Below are 15,279 nucleotides of genomic sequence, written 5' to 3' on the forward strand. Positions count from 1 at the left end.
GAAAAAAAAAGAGATCGACTTTATTTATTTATTTATTTATTTCTCCATCACGGAGAACGTTCCGGTCGATAACCCGTCAACAACACGTTTCTCTCTCAACCTACTCTGCCGATTCCCCAAAGGCCTCGCAAACCTTCCCGTGGCTGCAGCCCAGTCCCGTGGGTTTCCTTTCTTTGTTGCTGGGCAGGGACAGCAAATGTACGTTGTCGCTTCCACAGGAAACGAGATATGACGAGGTGCTGCACTTGACGTGGTTGCGTTTCGGCCGCGCTTGACTTCCCAGGGAGCAGCTGTCAAAGCGAATAGGCTTCTGGAAGTGCAGTGGCAATGCGGGGGGGACACGATTTCGCCGACTCATGCTGCTTGCCTTTTGGTCTTGGAGGCGCAAGGTAATTTGAGGTTAGCAGCTTTGTTTTGTATTTCTACACTCTAATAGACAGAGAGAAAACAGGAGCATCATAGGGGGCTAGTTCGCTAGATTTGCAAGTGTTCCCCATTTTAGTTCCCCGACCCTGAATTTTTCTCCCCATCACTACAACTCATCTCCCCGCCCCGAGCACCATAAACTTCCGTAGTCATCATAAAAATCATCATCTAGTGGTTATGGCAACGCATCAACGCAACTAGTCCCCAAAGAGGGGACTAGTTACTCCTAAACCCAAATTTATTCCTGTTTGTTTGGTTGTAAGGGAAAAAGGGGGAAATTGAACTCGTCTCCCTATTTTCTCCTATTTCCTTCGTGTGCAATACAATGTATATTAATAATCTCTGGTCATATTTAAGTGAAGGGAGTACATTTTGTACTAATATTTTCATGGATCGGGAGTTCCTCAGTATCCTGACAACATATTTGTTTCTTCGGGATAATGTTGGCCTGGACTGCATTCGCAATTGCAGAGGGCCCACGGCGTGGTGACCGTAACGGTACGCATGGAATGGTCCCTTCCGGGAGTAATTCCATGGAACTTTATGCAAAGTCTGGGGACTAGTGTTAGGGACACTGCTGCGGGACATTGCAATCTAGGGGAGTAGGAGACGTAATTACTTCCAAAATTATTCTCTCTTCTTGAGAGGGGGGTGGCGACATGTTGCTCGGGGGGACAGCGCGTCCTGGGTCGACTTCACGGGGAACTGTGCGGACATTTGACTCTTCCTGAGAGTGTATACGTTGAATCTTCTTGATAGCGACTTCTGGGTCCCACGAAAATAAAAAACGCGCTGCTTCGGAGCCATCGTGGTTTTCGAATTGTATTGGGATAGAGCACGTAATAAACGTAGATATTATACAGGGTGTTTTTTTTTTATTCGCTACAAAATTTTATAAAATATACTAGCAGAGCAAAATACATGCCGTTTTTGCAGTTGAGTTATATGGCCAGGTGAACATTCCCAAAGTATGTAACTACAAGATAATTAATTACCTGAAATTCATTAATTAATTCTTTAACTAGGGGATTTCGCGCAAAAGCGATATAGCAGAACGGGATATATTCCTCGTTGAAAGCTCTTCCATGTGGAAGAAATGCTTAAATGCTGCGCATGCGTGTTGAAATATCCATCGCTGAATTTCGCTATGCAAATGAGAGAGAGAGAGAGAGAAATACATGATGACGATGATATGGGGATGACTTCCGCTCATTGAGCAGAATGCTATCCCATTGCTATTGGGGGAAAATGAGAGGATGGTGATGAAGATGATGCTGACGACGCTGACAGGGTTTTAGAGAGAGTCGATCAGGCCGGTAGTTTGCAGGAATTTGATGAAGGGTCGCAAGACGGACATCTGCTTTCGTGTGTCCCATGGTCCCAAAATGAGTCTGAGGTCAAGGGGTCGGCTGTCAATCCGTGCAAATGAGCCGAAACAAGAACTACGCGCTTTTCGAGCGCAGAAATGACGCGACCTTCTCCGTATCTGGGTCGGAGAGCGGTCTAACTGGCCAACAGATAGCGTCCCACACCAATCAGCTATATCGCTCCAAAGCACGTGACCCTCTCACGTGGATTTCCTTTCGCTATTTCTGCGGTCGGAAAGTGCGTAGTTCTTGTTTCGGCTAATTTGCATAGCGAACTTCCGCGATGGATGGATATTTCAACACGCATGCGCGAGTTGTCCCAGTACGGAGGCCGGAAAAATCGCCCTCTCAGCTCTCTTTTCTTTCAGGCCAGTGAGCTTGACTAGCTGCCTTGGCAAGTTGTTGGAGCGCATGATCCTCCACAGAATCGAGTGGTGGCTCGAGAGGCACTCCTTCTTCCCGCAGGAAATGTCAGGATTCCGCCAGCACAGGTCTTCCATGGACTCTGTTCTTGACTTCATTACGTCGGTGGAAGAAGCAATGGCGCGTAAGAAGACAGTGGTGGCTGCGTTTCTTGATGTTAAACGCGACTCACGACACCGTGAGTCACGCCTCCGTTCTTCATCCCCTCACCCAAGCCGGCCTACCCTCCAGAGCTCTCTCATGGATTAAGGACTTCCTCCATGGCAGGCAACTATTCGTTCGCACCCATCAAGGGGATACGGAGCATGTATCGATGAATCATGGAGTTCCACATGGGAGCGTATTGAGCCCAATTCTGTTTAACGTGGCCATGGCGGGTCTTCGGGGCCGCATTGGAAAGAAACTGTCAATTTCGATCTACGCGGATTGCATCTGCGTTTGGACCAGCGGCAAATCCCGTCCGGCCATCCAGCGGCGCCTGCAACACGCTTTGAACACTATTGAGCACTACGTCGCAACGACCAGCATGGACATCTAGAACTGTAAAGTCCGTGGTACTCCCGTTTACGAGAAGGAACATGCATCCCTTCCCTCTTTCAGTTGCTGGTGTACAGCTGAGAAGTGCATCTTTCTATCGTTTCCTAGGTGTCACGGTAGACGCCAGGCTGTCTTGGGTGAAGCACATAGCGAGCTTGGAAGCCAAGGTCCACCGGTGGATTGCGGTGATCAGGCATCTGGCATGCATGAAGTGGGGCAGTGCCCTGGCGTCGCTTTTGGCCGTCCACCGAGCTTTGGTTCGCGGGTCACTTGCATACAGCTTGCCTGTGTTGAATGGCCTTCCACCTTCCTCAGTCCATAAGCTTCAGTGCCTCCTGGCGCGCAGTCTCCGAGTGTGCTTGGGAGTCCCTCGGGCGGCAGAAACCCATATGGTCATTGCTGAGGCTAAGGAAGCCCCGCTTGAAGTGCTTCGCTACAGAGAGACGTGTCGGCAGCACCTCCGCCTTCTAGCTCACCATCGGCGGCATCCGCTAGTTAGGCAGCTCCGGACACGCAAGCACAGCAGCGTACACCCATGTGTCTCTCAACTGAAGACAAGCATACGTGACTTTGTCGTCGCACCCACAGCTCCCAGCACTCCCCCTTGGACTTTTCCGACGCCCTGCATCTCCCTGTCGGTGCCTGGGCTAACAGGGAAGAAAGGCAACGTCGCTGCATGCGTGACGAAGCAGTTCACTCTCGATATGATGAGCTCGTGTTATGAGACTTCCACCGCAGTTTTCACCGACGGCTCAACCACTAGGGGAAGTTCGTCATGGATCGTCACCACCAGCTTGCTTGCTACCTAATACCCCTGTCACACGGGCATTTTCGATCCTGCTCGACCGAACCTGCTTGAACCCAATGCAGATCGGATGGTGCTACACGGCCGCTTCCAAGCAGGATCGAACTTTGATCCTGCTTGACTCAAGACAGTTCCCATAACAGGATTGAGAATTTCAAGACGGCTCGACGGCCGCCATTTGCATCCTCAACCCCGGTGAACTGTCATAACTTAAGACGGACATGCGCGCGAAGCTACAAATGATGCTTACATCGGTATACGATGAATTACCACTAATATCGCTGTTATATAGGAAACGCGAAATTAATGAGTCCCGTTTATTCATTTGCACAAGTCAACCATTCAATGCGCATTGAAAGTGGCCGTGTAGCAGCGTCAGTACTCGAGCGTGCTCGGGAAGTTCGATGCAGATCGGATTCGAGAAGGATCGAAATGCCCGTGTGACAGGGGTATAACTTTCCTTTCGAAGTTCGTCGTCTGCCTTTGGCATTCCCTCCGAGTCAATTTCAGATGACCATCATCTCTCACATAAAACATCTCAACATGCGGTGAGCTTTATACTATTCTTTTCGCCTTGCGGAAAATTACTGACAGCTCCGTTCGCTCCTGGGTCGTCTTTACGGATTCCAGATCTACGCTGCAATGTGTGGCAACTATGGGACTTTGCGGGGACTGTGGTCATTGAAATTCTACAAGTATACAAGAAAGCAAGCGCACAGGGCCACTCTATCGGCTTCCAGTGCATCCCGGGTCATGTGGGCATCAGCGGAAACGAGGACGCAGATCGAACAGCCACAGGCACGCACCAGTACACCCGCCGTGTCCCCATCATCTTGTCTCGGGGGGATCGCCGTTACCTCGTCTCAAGTCTCACTGGCCCCATGATGCAGTCTCAATGGCAACATGACATCACCACCCACTCTCTGCTTTACTCCGTTGACCCCATATTGTCCCTTACTCTCCCCCGCCGAATGCCGCGTTCCTTTACCACAGTATTCCACCGCATGAGACTTAATGTGGCTTTTACACCAGCTTTCAAACACCTCCTCGGTGTCGGCGCGTCCAGCCTCTGTTCCACATGTGGTGTGCGCGGTGACCTCCATCACGTCCTCCTGGTCTGCGGACAGTACGAGCGCGAGCGTGCCCTCATGGAAACTGCTCTCCAACGCGTCGATCAACGCCAGTTCGACTTAGCCAAATTATCGGGCCATGGTCGGACACCTTACATCTGATGCAAGGCCTACGAGCTGTTGCTGAGTTCCTCTCCAGCACTGGAATAATGGACGAACTCTAATAGGACACCTTTCCATCATCATCACTTTCTCATCCCTTCCACAAGCGCAATGGGGCAGTGTACCGCCATAACGGCGGAGAATGACCCACCACATCATCATCCCATATATATGTGTGTGCGTGTGTGTAAATTGCATAGCGAAATTCAGCTATGGATATTTCAACACATGTGCGCATATAAGCGTTTCTTCAACATGGCATAGCTTTCAACGAGGAATATCTCCCGTTCTGCTATATCGCTTTCGCGCGAAATCCCCTAATTAAAGAGCTCATTAATGAATTTTAGGTAATTGGCGATCTTGTACAGTTACATACTTTCTTCGAGAGAATGTTCGCCTGGCCATATAACTCAACTGCAAAAAAACGGCATATATTTTGTTCCGCTAGTTACTTAATAAAAATTATGTAACGAATAAAAACAAACACCCTGTATTTAGTTACTTTTCAAATAACTCTCTATACAGCGCCATTTACCTACTAACGTTGTCATACATTAACGCTATACCGCTTTGCAGTTTTTAAACCCTGCTACCTTATCTCAATTTTCAGGAGCGCAAATCACCTGGAAAGTGTTCCTCATACATTTTCTTACCGCCAACGTCGCATCGCGTGGATTTTACATGGAGAAGATGCCCGCTCTCTGGTAATCGAAGCGCAGAAAATCTTTATTAAATATTTCACGTTGTCATCGCGCTAAATACTTTACGATATGGACAACGTCTTGAACGCTCTACTTTGGCGATGGCACCATTGGCTACTCCAGCGTAATATTGAATTCATACAAATATTCTACATCTCTGTGCGCATCGCAAGCTGGATGTGCCTCATGTATTTCTCATAAAATCCGGTCGTTCCCGTGTCCGCTTCGTTCAAGTGTGGGTTTGCAGTAAGACGTATCGCGCAAGGACTGCAACATTAGGAATCGGAAAGAGAGGCTGGCTCATGTTATTCATCAGCCCAATCTGATCATCGTGTATTTATGTGTGTGAGCATATGTGCTCCCAGAAGCACTGGTTTGATGTTGATGTTGGTGTTGACAAAAAAATAATAGGGAGAGATTGAATTCGTCGCACGACAAATACATTCTTTTTATCCGAGTTGTTGCTGCTAATTTAAGCGGCTAGCGCGCACAGACTTCTTCCCTTTTGGTTTGACATTCTCTTTCAGTTCGGTTCAGAATATATTTAATAAGGAATTCAAAACAGTTACAGTTCTACAATTTAATTTTTTTTATTCAGTGTTAACGCTGCGGAGCAACTGTTGTTACGAGCGGTGTACAGACGTGGACAGATGGAGAGAGGCCAGCAGGAAGGAGTGGGGGACAGGGAGGGGGTTAGTATGCGTCCTGGGCCGACTTCAAGGGGAACTATGCAGACATTCGTCTGGAAAGTCTGCTGGAAAACCCAGGGAAAATCCCAGACAGCACAGCCGGCACCGGGATTCGAACCCGGGTACTTCACTGTGCCTTTGCCCGGTACCATTATAGACTAATCTCTTTTGTAAGGCGTTCCTTGTATCTTCTTCCTTTTTTTTTTTTTTTTTTTTGCATCAGTTCGCTTTCACGCCCATTTCCCGTCTCCCATCACTTCTTTTAAGCAACAACTTCCGCCAATTTTCATCGATACACCCAGCCGTATCACTCAACGTGCGCCACCAAGGCTTCCACCGTCAACCCTGCCGTACCCGAACGGTAACCTATCGGACACGCGCGTGCATAGCATCTGTCTCACGACTGGGCGACCTATATTCACAGCTTATATAGATAACGGTTGAAACGCTCTGTTGCCAATCTATCGAATTATCGATTAATCGATTCTTCGATCGATAAATTTCTCCTGCTCGCGAAACGTGCTTCGAGGCACGGAGCTTCCCATTAGTTAGTTTACTCTCGAGAAATAGTATCACGAGATGGAACTGCACGATGCTTCCCCGTCGCAGACAACACTACGTATGATGCTTGTTCGATAACAGGAATTATCTTTCATGTGGATGACCTAAACGAGGAACAAATGGACACAGGAATTGACAAAGATGGTACTTAGGCTATGAGTATGGTATGGTCATGTCAGATCTCGTTTCAACATCGACAGTCTCCGTATTTATGCACTGTAATAGCCAGCAGCAATATCGATTTGTTTTCATTTTCATAACCAATCAATCAATCAATGAATCAACACGCGTAGGCTAATACTTAGCAAACTTGCACATGGTTTACTTACGACCAGGTATAGTGGCCTCAGAGTTTGTTTATACGGATAAATATTGTCATTCCCCAAGCGTCCATTGTGCTTTATCTGATAATTTTAACATCGTGCATTAACTATCATTACTGCGTATCCTAAAGGACACAAAAGCTATTTTTCGCCATTTAATATCGTAGTAATATTATGCAACATTGTACTCTGGCAGCGGGAAGGATCAGTTTCATAAAGGGAGACCGTGGAAGCAGCAAAAATTCGCCGCACTGAAAAAGGTTCATGCATCAGCGTAGTTTCCGTTCACCTGCTCGCCAAGAAAACAAGTTTCTTCTATGACGTGTAATCTTACTCGTACGTTTTTACACTGTTTTATCGTTTTGAATAATATGCCATGAATTGCTCTGTCTGAACTTGCATTACTCGTAACTGATTTGGTTACAAAGACCCTGTATCCACATTCGAGCACATATGATTGCGGATGATGACCTTCAGTGAAACCTAGTTGATACTTGGGGTCGCCCTCTTGGGTTCTTCGCTTGTGTCCAGTGTGCCCTGCGCTTTACCATTCCGAAACCTCACTAACTAACTCAACTAACAGCTAATTTCAGTTTGTGCGAATCACTTTTCGAGCCAGTTCTACCCAAAAACATGAAATCGTTTCTCGCGCCACAAAAACAGAAACAAGAAACCCTTGTACAGACTTTGTGCCAAGAGTTTTGTCACAAGAGCCATACAGGCACTATATCAACTACACACAAGGTAAACTTTGTCAGCGCTGCCCCTCTATTTCCTTAATCGATTCTTCAGCCAAGCTCCTCTCGCTGGAAGAAGGGGGGGGGGGGGCGAAAGACCGTAGAGGCATTGCCCAGTAGGAAGCTGCTGCTCAAAGTCCTCTTCTCCACCATGCCTTTCCCTTCTTTCCCTGTCTCTTCAGGTGTGCAGTCTTCGCGCTCTTGTGACATTTTCGCATGAGCTCTCGTGTGGATCATACAGTCCTGTCAGGGAGTGTACACCCGAGAAGGCGGAAAGTAATTGACCTCTCAGAGTGATCATGTCGAAAGCTGTCATAACGGAAATGACAGCGCGGAACTATATGAGAGGTAACCCTAGAGGGAAGAAGCAAGAAGCATCTCGATGCGATGTGCACAGCCTCTGGGACATGCCGCCATCCTGTGGACGACGAAAGCATCTATGCGAAAGCCATATTCCTTTTCAATTAATTGCGTTCCGCTAAAGGCTATCGGATCGTTGAAAGCACCTTTGATGAGGGCTACAATCCCCTTTTTTTTTTTCATTCAATCATCATCATCACCTATAGGTAGGGAAACTAGTTTCGAGAGACGAAGTTCTGAGAGTAATAAACTAATTTCGTGTAGTCGGGTTCCGTAATAATGAGCTGACTATAATAATATTGCAAATTGATTCGTCTTGTCTCTGTATCGCTTCGATTTAAGACACCGGATCTCATCTATTATATTGCAGCTCGAACACGTCTAATATTGTGCCGAATGTACGGATGAAATATGTAGCTGATTACCCGACTACCCTTCGACAGGGTGCGGCAGTACTCATTGGAGCATATGCAAGTGCAGGTAAGAACCATGACCCACATACAACGCGTGTTTCTTTTTTATATTTACACTTTTCTTTTTACACTTTCTTCTCTATTTTTTTTTTTTTTTTTGCATTGTCTTTCATCTCTTGTAACTAAGCAGCACAGTTTCCGAAACTTGATACGTACGCCGTCAACCACACATACGAATGGGCAAGTTGTTTTCTTTTTTTCTCTTTACAAAACACTATCCCTCCTGACTCACGGTGCTCGCCCTCGCACTTGTCTATAGACTGTTCTCTATCATGAAGTCCCAGGAATTCCAACAAGGTTCCATGCAGACAGGTTAACAGGTGCAGTGTTCATGCACGATGTTGAATTCGTCTCATATGCATAGATTGAAGAATCTCTGCCCCCCCCCCCCCCCGCCCCTCTTCCTGACTATCTCCAAAGGCTGTATCTCCATTGGTAACTGCCAACCCTTCTGATGTTCGCGCAATGATATCACCGATAAAAGCACCCTGTGTTCTTGCTGTTCTCTCGTCCATCTCGCACCATGCCTCCCAACGGTAGTGACTTGTCCCACTGATTCATGATATGATCTCTTGCGATATGTTACGAGACAACGTACGCGTCGCAGCCTACATTGTTTGAGTAGGCGTTATCACGTTTTCCCCCATTGGGTGGCAGGTGTCTTATCTGTACGGTGCTTCATTTCGCAGATTTGTCCAAGGAAAAAAAAAACGACCTTGATTTACGCATCCATAGGGCTGTTGCAGCAAAGTTTGCACAGCGCCATTTCGGGCCCAAGCGGCCACGGATTCCAACAGAGTTTGATCAGCTGATTCTGCGTGGTGTTTCGAGCGGTATGCGTCAAGGAGATAGCTACAAAACGTGTAGGAAATCCACAGAAAAAGCGAGGCATCTTGCCAAGTGCGAACAACTCGAGACCATGTATTTGAAAGTGCCACGTCGTCTGCTAAACTACTGCGCGTCGCATATTTTGAGGCGCTGACGTTGCTGCTCACTCGCGTTACCTGGCCCACAAAAAACAGGTCTATTCCTACGCCCTCCAACTTTCAGTAGATTGTGCTGTTATAATTACGAGTTGAATACTAGCCGTCCTTAATTAACGGAGTTCAACGTACGCGTCCTCTCACTTCACGCTCCTTTTCCCGTTGTTTGTTCTCTGCTCCTTCCCTGTCAAACACGCTTAACACTCTCAACGCACAAACAACAAACACAAATCCCGCGTATATTTTTATGCGCAACATCCCTAACGCTTTCCATACTCCTATAAAACTCCCCAAGCTCAACACCGCTCCTTCTCGGCCCCGCGCGCTTCCCCCATTTCCCTGTCACACAAGCTAATTTTCCACGGCGCCACACACAGAGTCGCAAAGCGAAAACCGTAAACACGAATAAATAAATATCAACTTACACGTTGAAGTCATGCCATCACAGAAGCGACATCGTCCACGTTCTTTTCTCCCGTTACAAAAGGGCAGCGAAATTAGGGTCACATCCCACCGCCACGCGTCGCCACATTCGTAATTCAACACCCCCCCACCCCCACCTCTTCGCCTACGTTTCCCTCGTTCGTCGTATTGCAAGGACACATTCCACGCGAGCGATTGGACCTACCAACAAATTGCGCCGTTCTCAGTATGATGGCACAATCCAGCGAAGTGGACATCTCCGATGCGTTGTCGTTGTTTTTAACGCAGTTTTACGTAACGATCTCCGGCTGGTCCTTCCAGCGTCCCGATCAAATTCCCCCTATTTGTGCCCGGCATTCCTGGCACCTGTGTCCTCCGTAATGAGAATGATGGTGGATAGGAAACGTTTCTGTTGTTATTTTCCTGTTGGAATGTTTCCCGGGGTCGAAGGATCATCTGTATCTAATTCACGGCCCGGTTCGGAGTCAATATATCGGATATTGGCTAGTTTGAGAACTGAAGTGGAATTCGATTTTGCGGTGGAGTGTGTTTGTGACTTCTGTTGCGGAATCACGTTTTTTTTTGTTGTTTTTTTCATCACTGTTCATTGGAAGATGTTTATGTTGTTGACGTTGACGAAAAAAAAGTAGGGGGAGATTGAATTCGTCACACGACAAATCGACTATGTACTCCCATAAACCGAAAAAAATGAAAATTGAACGAAAAATGTATTATTGTATACGTGATCTTCAATACTGCCTGGTTGTCACAAGACATGAACAAGCTGACGCACCTGTACATTCTGGGCATTGATAGGTCAAATGTTTTCAATTTCACTACTTACAGTCATGCGACACTACAGCAGTCTTCTTTGATTGATTGACTGATTGATTGATTGATTGGTTTGAAGGGAAAATAAAATACAGATTCCGGCTTCACTAGTGTGAGGCCAGCATCACTTGTACCAGTTACATTGGTGGAAAACTCGTGGAACGATGACGAGGATGATGATAGTGATGATGATGTTGATGACAAACAACAGATGATTTACAGATGACAGATTCCTCGCTCTATTCCAACAGCTGTCTCACTGCTGTCTAGTTATCTCCCGGCGTAAAGCCACAAATTATTATCGTTATTAATTTTCCAAAACTGACCACAGGTTAGGAAAGAGAACCGCACCATGGCCTCCGTAGAAGGTGTCTTGTAGGACGTCGTGCCGACGTAAAAGCCTTCCGTTTCAATTTACTGCGCACCACGAGAGGTTTGTCTTCCGTTCCAGGCACGCGCTTGTAGCCAGTGTTGTACGTAACGCTATTACCCGGATACTCTTTTTCGGTATCGAAGTGCGGACCGCGATGCTTTTGAAAGAAAATCGGTATCGGCAAAGTATTACAAATTTATAGCAGCGCGATCTCGGTATCGTTACCGATACCGACACTTTTATAGTGCTCCCACCACTTATAATTCTTACCTTTATTCATTGTCAGGGGACCGTCTAGTGCGGACAGTGACAAAGCCAGCTTTCCGAACGTTCACCTGACTTAAAAAAAAAAATGAACACAGCAGTTCTATAGTGCTTCGGCAGGTCGTCCGCTCAGTGCCTGTGGAGAACCGTTTACAGGAAAACGCGCTATGATTTGCGGGCCAGCTATTGCTAAAAGTCAACCCAAGTTTCTAAGCTGTATGATAAATGTTCTGCTTTTTTGTTGCAAAACTCCTCCCCCAATTCGGAGTGCTGGCCCAAATGGAATGCTCATCACGTAACAACAAGAAATAAGTATAATGATGATGCAGTGGAATGTTTCGCCACTGGTGCGGCACCCTATGCGCATCACTAAGCGAGATTTCGATGTTGCAGATTTCATGCAACTTCTTCGTGTTTTCACCAAAAGTATCGGGTAAAGTACCGCGTTACCTTTTTAGTAATGGTAGCGGTACTTCGTTACCTTAACAGGAAGTATCGATATCGATATTTCGCTACTTTTTACTCAAGTAACGAGTATCGGTATCGCGATACTATATTTCGGTAACGGCACTGCTTGTAGCTATCTTCGCTGGTACAGTGCCCTCTCCGCGACGTGGCGCTATACGAGAGGAGTAGCAATGAAATTTACTCTTGGAAACCACTATAGCTCCTCATGAGACCGACAATTTTAAACGATGCCTTCGCTGTTGGCCCGGAAAGATTCAAAAGAACAAATCGAAAGGGATATTTACCGGACACTGGTTGACGCCACGTGGTCCATCTGAAAGACATACGGAAGATGGATAATAATGAAAGTGGTAATGGTAGTGTGTATTACACGTAAGGGTTGTCTACATGCCTGTAGGAAGATAGGTCGATTGAGATAAAATAAATACCAGAAGTTCACACCGGTAGGTGTCATATTCAGTACCGTAGCCAGCAACTTGTTTGCTTTAGCTAACAGCCTGAAGTCGTGACTGAAGTCACAGTGAACTTGATGATTATCGACTCGATTATCGATTACGTGGTGACAAAGGCGAGGGGTAAACGTCTGCGTTGATCAGTAACCGTAAGCATAGTTGGTACATTACTTTAATTTACTTTACTTTTGTTTTACTAATTTGCTGACGAACTAACTACTTAGTCTAAATTACCTTTCTTTGAGATTGATCCTGTCAGCTCTGTCCAGACCACGGGCGACCATAATATTCAACCGAGCTTACATGAAATGCGAATGTGCCATTGTGTAGGTAGGAATGCAGTTCACTGGATTGGCCACATCAAAGAGTTACTGGTGAGGACAAGTTGTATAGAATGGCGGAAACCTTCTCTTGTCCCCTATTCGCGTACACCGTCTCTTCAGCCTTAGCCATCGTCTTTTATGTGGGTATACTACCCCGGTACCTCGGTACCCCTGTGGGCAGACAGGCACTCTTCTGTTTGCTGGTTTGTTGGTAGATTCATCGAGAGTATCTGCGGTGTTTAGAGCCCCAGTACGTGACATACGTGGCCAAGGCTCTTCAATGCTATGATAACTTCGGCTTCTGACCTACACTTTCCGTCACGGACACTGTGAGAGTGATTGATCCCTAACTCCAATTTTTTTTTATCGGTAGGTTCCAGGGAAGCCATAGGCTACATCCAGTCTTTGACTAGGACCCTTTCTTTTGAAAGTGTATCATTCACCCGTTTGAAAAGCTTTGCATACGTAAAAGTTCTCGCAAGGAGTGCGACCACTTTCTTGCAAATCAGACGAGAAAATTGAACCTTTCCGCGTAGTCAAAAAATTTAAATAAAGCTACACCTGCCAGTGCTTGCGTTCTGTTTCTTATCCTGTTAAAAAGCAAAAGCAGAATGGTACAGCGTAGCATACATACGACTGCTATTATGCAAATGAAACAGCTTTTCCTTCCGACAATAAATTCCGAGCCCCATTCAGTTGCTTCAACGTCCCAGTACGCGTGCACCGCGGCGTTACCTTCGAGATTGCATTTCATTGTTAGCAAGTATGAGCTTTCACGTGCGGGAATACAAACTTTAATGAGTACATTCCATTGCCACACGTGGTTACAGTTATGCAGGGTGCCAACGTTGCATTCACAAATGCTGGGATCTCAGAATGTTTCGCATATAGCTGGGTGAACATCCGGGGTAGGATGTCGTGGAATGCTGTTGTAATGATGCCGTGCGTTGGGCGTGGTTCGTTGTATCTGCAGCTGTGTCGCTTATGTTCGTTATACATTACGCGGTTGTATTTTAACGAATCACGAAGGGGAGCTAGAATGAGAGGTACAGAGAGCGGCTTGTCAAACATTTAACGGCATTTAACATTTAATAACGCGTCCTGGAGTAGCCAGTCCCGAGTAGTTTGGGACTAACAACTCCGTTTTTCTCTTTTACCGATCAATAAATCGATCAAACATATAGTACCAGTTAGGTAGCATGATGTGCCCATATAACTTGTACATTTTGCGCGCAACACTTCGGCACCCTATATCTAGGACCCCGCCACATAGCATGTCCCGCGAAACCTGTTACTCCTTCTGTGTTCGTATCTTCCAGATCTGGAGGACGGTAGCAATGTGGGAGAAGTAAGCATTGTTTCCAGCACCGTGTATAGAATATTTACGGTGTGCGCGTTAGGGAACCTCAGGTGGTCGAAGTTATCCGCAGTCATACCCTGAGACGTGTGCAGCATGTTTTTTTTTTCTGTTTGTTTTGATTGGGTGTTAGCGCCGCGAAGCAACTGTGGCTATGAGCGGCGTACAGATGTGGACAGATGGAGAGAGGACAGCAGGAAGGAGTGGGGGTCGTGCAGCATGTCGCGACACAAATAAACTGACTCGCCTTACGTGTATATCTACTCCCAGTTACCATTCTACAACCGAAACTTCTTGCAAACTTTCTTACTAAATTACAAAAAGTCTTACAGAATTCCTAACCCAGGAAGGCGACTTGGGGCTTAATGGGCTAATTCAAGAACATCATCCCGGGGTCATGGAGATTATAGGCATCATCATAGATTACACTTTCCCATGAACGTTTGCAATGTTACGCTTAAACTTCGCGAGACAAGCACAAGATCGTGTTCTGCGTTAATGCTCAGATCGACGGCCAAGACTCCAACCTTCCTTCTTTCTACAACAGAACTATCTTCCTTCGACACGTATTCCTTCAACGAACAGTCTGACAACCAGAAAATGCTCGTCTTCGAGGGTACGGATTCAAAAAAACGCGATATCCCGTTCGAAGAAACTGCGCAGTCAGCAAACCGTAACGAATGCATACGTACGTATATCCTCGCACACATACTCAACGATTCCCGTGGCAAAATAAAAACAAAAAACAAAAAAACAAATGGAGGGAGAAAAAAAAAAAACGGGAGTCTTTTGAACCGGCAGAAAGATTACTTGGAGGGGGCAACAGAAACCGGAAAAGCTCCGCTACGGCTCATGACACTTCGAAGTAGGTCATAAGAAGCCCGATTTGAAGCGATCCATTTTTTGAGCCTTCCCTACTTTCCCTTCATTGGATGCAGGAAAGAGAGAGAGAGAGAGAGAAAAAAACAGCAGCAAATGGGGGATAATGGGCGTCGAAATATAGAAGGCAGAAGCAAAAGTTTGGCAGCAGGCAGTGCATCGGGCAGTATATAACATGACGGCTTAAAGCGTTTCTTGTTGTTATTTCACTTTATGTTAAATTCTGATAAATCTCTGAGCTGTGTTTGAAAGGGGCATTTACCAGCAAGATTGATGACCGGCGAAAGCAAGT

At 46.4% G+C, this 15,279-nt stretch overlaps 1 protein-coding gene across 6 annotated transcripts in view; it reads right to left on the reverse strand.

The window, feature by feature from the left end:
* Positions 1 to 15,279, reverse strand: part of LOC135368464 (cell adhesion molecule Dscam1-like) — a 183,204-nt gene that overhangs the window by 144,212 nt on the left and 23,713 nt on the right. The window contains exon 2 of one of the 6 annotated variants that reach the window (XM_064601757.1): positions 12,261 to 12,289. The exons of the other annotated variants lie outside the window; for them this stretch is intronic. The gene's annotated coding sequence lies outside the window, so the exon portion shown is untranslated. The remainder of the gene's footprint in view (positions 1 to 12,260; positions 12,290 to 15,279) is intronic. 6 annotated transcript variants of the gene reach the window in all.

This window comes from Ornithodoros turicata, chromosome 9, assembly GCF_037126465.1.
Source record: "Ornithodoros turicata isolate Travis chromosome 9, ASM3712646v1, whole genome shotgun sequence".
Lineage (NCBI taxonomy): Eukaryota > Metazoa > Arthropoda > Arachnida > Ixodida > Argasidae > Ornithodoros > Ornithodoros turicata.